The sequence below is a fragment of the Seriola dumerili genome, unplaced genomic scaffold (genome assembly GCF_002260705.1).
Source record: "Seriola dumerili isolate Sdu_G_001 unplaced genomic scaffold, Sdu_1.0 BDQW01000018.1, whole genome shotgun sequence".
In the NCBI taxonomy this organism is placed as follows: Eukaryota; Metazoa; Chordata; class Actinopteri; order Carangiformes; family Carangidae; genus Seriola; species Seriola dumerili.
In genome coordinates, this window is record NW_019174273.1 from 4257204 (window position 1) to 4264022 (window position 6819).

Below are 6819 nucleotides of genomic sequence, written 5' to 3' on the forward strand. Positions count from 1 at the left end.
TGCTCGGACCTACGTCCATTTGATGTTGTCTCTGGAAAGGGGTTTACTTGTGTGGCACAAGGGCTTATAAATATCGGTGCACATTTTGGGATCAGTGGACATAAACTCCGTCCTCCCTCACAGACAAACAATTTGCGACAGGGCCAAAGAGCAGACCAAGAAAGAAAAGGAGAACCTAATCCAGCAGATTGAAAAAGCCATGGAAAACGGAATAGGCATCACAACAGACATGTGGACCGACAGCTTCAATCTGAGATCGTACACAGTACTAACATGCCATTTCGTTACTGAAGATTGGAAACTTTTGAGTCGAGTGATTTCCACGTTAGAATTTGACCATATGCTCAGAAAAACCGCACCAAACATACATGACCAGATTAGTAAAGAACTTCTAGAAGTTGGCCCCTAACAACCTGTCAAAAGTTGTGTTTGTAAGTGACCAGGGCCCCAACATTAAGGCCGCACTCAAGAATTTTTCTTGGATACCCTGCACAGCGCACGTACTCAACACCGTTCTGAAGCATATTTTCGAAGAAAGTGACGCACCAGATTTCACGGGCGAAGTGACTGGCTAAATTAGTCAGTGCAAGCATCTGGTTGCTTACCTTAAGAAGTCTGGCAGTACACTCAGCCTTCCGCATGCTGTAGTTCAGGAGAGCGACACAAGGTGGAATAGTAAGGCAGAGATGCTGAAATCAATCGCGAGGCAACAGTGAGATTCGACAACTACTCGAAGAAAAGGGTCAAGAACACCGGGTGGAGGGTTATACAGGTGGAGGTCCTTAACGCAGTTGGCGAATTCTTGACACCCTTCAAACATGCCTCATAGGATATGGAGGGAGACCGCTATCCAACTATCAACTCAATCCTGTTCTGGCACCACAGGCTGCGAAGGCACTGTGTGCGGGGACCCAATGTACATGCAGCACATCCGCAGGCGTGCCGGAGAGCTCTTGAACAAAAAGATGATCATCTCCCCTATCCACAAAACTGCCACTTTCCTCTCCCCGCGTTTCAAGAGCCTAAAAATGCTCTCGCAAAATGAAAGCTTGGCAGTCCAAGCTGAAGTAAGGAGGCTGATATCAGCCCTCATTCCAACAGCAGGCTCAGTCTACGCAAAGTACAAGTCAAGGTAAATTAAGTGTAGCTTCCAGCCATATTACCAAAATGCAATAGCCTATATATTGAAGGATCTCTGTATAATTATAATAATAATAATAATGATAATAATCCCGTTCACATTTCAGCAGTAGGCGGGACCAGTGCAACACACAGAGAACAGGCAGAAGGTAGGCCCAACCATGCAAGGTGACAGCCACAAAAGGCTGTGAATAATGTTTCACACAGCTAACCTTGACTTTAGTTAAAGGGGACATATTATGCAAAATGCACTTTTCCATGGTTTTCTATCAGTAATATGTGTCCCCTGCCTGTCTACAAACCCCCCAAACATGAGAAAAGTCCATCCTCTCCGTCTTTTGGATGCTCCACCTTTCAGAAAATGTGTGCTCACACAGGCCAATTGGAGATTTTCCCTTGATGTCGTCATGAAGGGAGATGCCACCTCCCCCAGGTGGGTGACACTCCCCGAGCTAGGTGTGTGTTCCGCCTTCTGAGTCCACCTTGCAGCCGCTATCGTTTATTCCCTCGCATCACGGCTCCAGTAAAACTGTGTCGAAGGTACAAGCAAAGCATGCTAGTTGCTCGGTTGTTGACTGTACAAACCAACACAGAAGTCTTTTTACTCCCTACGTCCGAGGATCTGAAGACCCAGTGGATTTGTTTTATTTTATTTTTGATGGACACTTTAGGAGTTGTAGCGGAACATTTCATGTCGGACTGCTTTCTCAACGAGGGCCAGTACAATGCGGGATTCGCTACATTCTGAAGATAAAGCACGGATCAGCACCGACTGTCCGAGACCCAACTTCAAACTTGGGAGCTGTAAGTTTCACCATTTTATGTTGCTTTACTGTATGTACACGAGAGCCTGTTGCGTGTGTTGTTAGCATGGCAGCTAATGTGGCTAACGTTGTGCCTCGTCCACACAGCCGGGTATAGCTGGGTACAGATTGTATGCAATTCTTCTGCTTGGTATCGCTGTGTGACGTTGATTAGAGCCACCCTGCTAACTTTATCACACTTGAAAGGCGTTTTAGCTGTCTGCAAAGTCAAGCTGGTAAAATTCAGACTAAACAGGCTTTGCAGCGATTGGCATAGGTGTCTGGGCTTGTTTGTTAGTGCTGTGAAAGTTAGTATTGAGAGTCATGCCTTATGATGGCTGTTAACGTTTATATCATGTTTACAGATACAGTGCTTGTGGGGAATATCTAGATAAGCGCAGAGTTACACGAAATATGTGAAAGGGGATCTGTAATACACATTTCTTGCGTTTTGCACATATAGTGAGCTATTTGCAGCATTTACAAGCTATTGACAACCCAGTTTACACACAATTGAGTGCATTTGTTATCATTTTTGCACTGCTTGCAGCTGTTGCCATAACTACACATTTGAGGAGATGTTGGTGTAACTTCTGTTTCCTCTGTTCAGGCCAGCACATCAAGTGCATCTATACAGCTTCCTGCAACAAGGGATGTTGCATGCCAGACTGAGGACTCTTCAGCCTCACATCAGAAGTACAGGTCTGTAGCCATCTGAAGTGCATCTACTTTTGATAAACCTAACAGTCATTTATCAGTCTTGGAATGCTGTGCAGGTAAATGAAGCTGTGGTTACTTAGAACTTGTGAGAGTTTGTAGGCTAAGGTTTCTGTCAACATTAACATCTTTGATTTTCTCTTTACTGTACCTCCAGACTCTACCTGGCTGCCATGTACTACAATGATTTTCATTGTAGTACATGCTGACCAACCACAAGCCAAAACAAAAGAAGGTGAACTACTGTTCAAGGTCCACTTTCCAAAGGCCATGAAGGGAGAATGCAGAGCTACACCAGTTAAGACTGAGCCGACATTTTTAAGTGTTATATTATTTTATTTTTCAACCAAAAAATGTTTTATACACATTGTATTAAGTATTGCACGTATAATGTTATGACAGTTCCACCAACAACAAAATACAGTAAAGAAAATGTCAGGAGGTAGTTAGAAACAGACTTTCAATCATGGTTTTGTAAAAAAAAACAAAACAACAAAAAAGTAAAAAATGTAAACAAAATCTTTTGTGTTTTATCAAACAGGGAATGTGGTGGACCTCATATTTGAAAAAGTCTTTTATGACCTGCATGCGTAGGACCAGGCAGGCTGGAATAACGACCCAGATTCTGCGACCAAGGAAGCCCCAGCACCAGCCCACAAAGCTCCTATAGGCTAGATACTTGTACCGACTAAAACAACTGGACAGGGCATTTAGTCTTGCAAACATATCTATGTTGTGTCTCACAATTTTTTATATGGATCCAGTGAATCCTACAGCTTTTTTATTATCACTGATTATAAGTGCCTCATTTGATGTAAATAAATGCTTGATCGTTACTAAATGACTCCTCTGAATTCATATATTATGTGCACACTATCTGCTGATAGAAAAACTTTACAAATCAAAGAGCAGCTAAACTAATTTATTTGAGGGTGTGTTACTCCATTTGTGGTGTGTTATTACCATTGTAAAATTATGTGCACTGAAGTAAAACAAGACTGCCTAACATCTTTTATTTACATTGAAACTATGTTTTTACAAAGAAGCAAAATGTACTGGTGCATTCCTCTCAACCGTAAAGTACCGTAGTCAACGCGGTACATGTTGCAGGCATTCTGGAGGGAGTACACATTGAGGCAGAGCGCCTCCAACCCAGGACAGCCTACCATACATGGTAAATCTTCCTCGATCTCCCATAGCCATCTGGTAACCTACAGTGAATTACAAATGGTAAATGCTATGGTTTATTATAAATGTAATCGAAACAAATTAGTGATTAGTTTGTCCAGTGAGAATGCTACCTGTGGTATCTCCTAGCAGCAGATATTCTCAGCTTCTGCGGGCATGGTTGCACAGTTTCCACAGGAGCACCTATCCAAAATATAGAGAAAAATGGTAACATTCACCAAAATATAAAGCTTATGAAATTCAAAAACAGTGGAGCCAAGGTGGGTAAGAAGTAAGCTTGGCTACATATCAAGCGCATATAACATAGGTAATTTAAAACATGTCACTTATTGCATATAATGTGGAGCTTGACAACAGTGTAGTGTAGAAAACTGCACAGTTTAGTCATTGACTAAAGATTAATGTTGCTATCAGACATGTTTATGCTGATTTACAGCTTTTATTGTAATGCACAAAATTAATTTACTACATAAAGGAAGATGTTATGATGAGCATCTCTGCTCAAAACACGGAGAAAAATTAATAAAAATCAAAATGATTTACTTTGTCAGCATCTATTAAAATATCTGACTAGTATTGACATTAAACACCTGTAGCAGTCCACATACAACAAACATTTTCATAGACTGTAAAAGTATATCTATGGAGGCATGACAGAATTCACAATAGTGCTTATTTACCAAAAGAGCTCCCAGTAATAACGAGACAGTAACAGTTAGTATTAGCTACCTAGCTACATGTTATGTGCCAGCACACATCAACAAACTGAAAATGTAAAGTCAAAATACACAAAATTGGTTACCAACCATTCAGAAATGTCCTGCTGCAGTTGTAGAGTTTGAACTTCTTCAGCAGCCTCTCCCTCTGGGTCAGATTCTGGATAAAAGTCGTATGGTTGAACCAAAGCGCTTCCGACACTAGGTCGCCGGTCACGGTCACCGTAAACATTAGAGCATGGTGCCAGAAGCCAAAGCCGCATCCCCTTCCGGAGAGGGGAGTGGTCAGGCACAGCTTATTTGCATTTAAAGCTACAGACACAGAAACAGCCTGTTCTGAACAGGACTGAAACAGAGGGGTTTACAGGCATGCTGAAATAAGGGATTGGAGTGGATTTTTTAGCAAGAAACTTTAAAGACATGTTTTGGGGACGTCTGAGACTTATTTGAACTTGTTGAAAAGGAGCATAATATGTCCCCTTTAAATGGTGACGCGCCTTGTTGTTTTTGACAGAAAGTGAACTGAAAAGGAGCAGAATGTTTCAGGAATGGGAAGACAGTCCTGACCTTATAGAGCCCGATGAGATACAGCGCTACATGCAGTCACACTTCAGTCTTGAGGATTGCATTGAAGACGTCCTTGGCTTTTGGAGACGTCACCGTCACGATTTCCCTCTCCTCTCGATGCTGGCAAGAGCAGTGCTTTGTGTTCCTGCAACCAGCGCATCGAGCGAACGCGCTTTCAGCTCAGCAGGTCGGGTGCTGGAAGCGCGTCAAAACAGGCAAAACCCCAGCATGGTGGATTCCATCCTCTTTCTCCACAGTGCTTCCAAACAGCTGTCATAAATAGGCCTATGGTTTTGAATTTGGAGTTTTCAATTTTCTGTTCTACTACTTCAATTTAAACAATTAATAAGTTCAAAGAAGACCAGTTCAAATCTAATAGTGTTAGTACAGTAGTAAATAATAGAGTTCTCAGATCTGATGTTACATCAGATGTTAAAGTTTTGGCATGTATGCGCGCTTGATGTCTAATCCAATAAAGAATGACGTAAAAATCGATCTTTCGGTCTTTGTTGTTGTTTGGTACTCAATTAATCTTTCATGAAATTGTATCATTTTTACTGCGAATCTAGCGCAAATACTTGTCATCTATGGCTTACAGTGTCACAAATAAGTTCTCATTGGTAGGTTTGGCAATAAAAGCTCACTGGCGTTTTTTGTTTTTTTTCCTCGGGTCGGGTCGGGTTCGGGTCATTATCAGCACATATTGTGCGGGTCGGGCAGGGCGGTTTGGATCTCCTGACTGGTCGGGTTGGGGCGGGTGTTAAAAAAAAGCCGACCCGCGCATCACTAATTCATGTGTTTATTGTTGGCTTTGCTTCAAAGCTCTATTCATACTGGAAATTAATGTTAACTCTAACCAATGTGAGCTGTGAATTCAATTTAGAATGTGCAATGTATTGTTCTTTTAATGAGACACTCTGTCAACACATTATTTTGTTGATATTCAGACTCATTAACTGGCTGGTTCTGATAACATTCAGTCAGTTAATACATGTATTTTGAATCAAGAAGCTTCATCTTTTAAACATTAAAGCAGAGTCCATTCATCTTCAACCTTCAACATTATTTCTGTCTTTTTGCAATTTACTGATGAGCGTCAGTGTTTTTTCCAGACATTAAGGTTAACCAACAACACTGTTTATCCTACAGAGCTTAAGCTTGGCATTCACATGATGGACCACTGGCCTATAACTCATTAATCTGAATGAATGAGGAGAAACAAAAAACAGTGGAGAACTGTTCACTGGTGTAGGACCAGTGTCGGCTAACAATACCTCACACTGTTCATTCACTTCAAAATGTATTTAATTAAATATCAGGCAGGGACAAAATTAGTAGAGGGTGTTACTAAAGTTAAACACTTATATGAGAAACTAATGTACAATGTACAATGTACAACTAATGTACAAGGATCAACTGACTACATCAGTCAGGGTCACTCATATTTCCGTTATGATTTCAGGTCATTTTCCCTGAACTTCCTCTATCATAGATCTAAACACATATGAAATCATGTATTAACTTTTCATAGCAAAGCCTCCATGAAACTTTACAACTCTTCCTGTTTTCCCGCCACAGACCCCACCATACTCCTGCTGCTGTAGCTGCTCCAACTCTGCCACTATGGTTCTGTTCAGATATCTATATGTACACTGTAAACATGAGGCTCAAGGCACGACCATCTGACA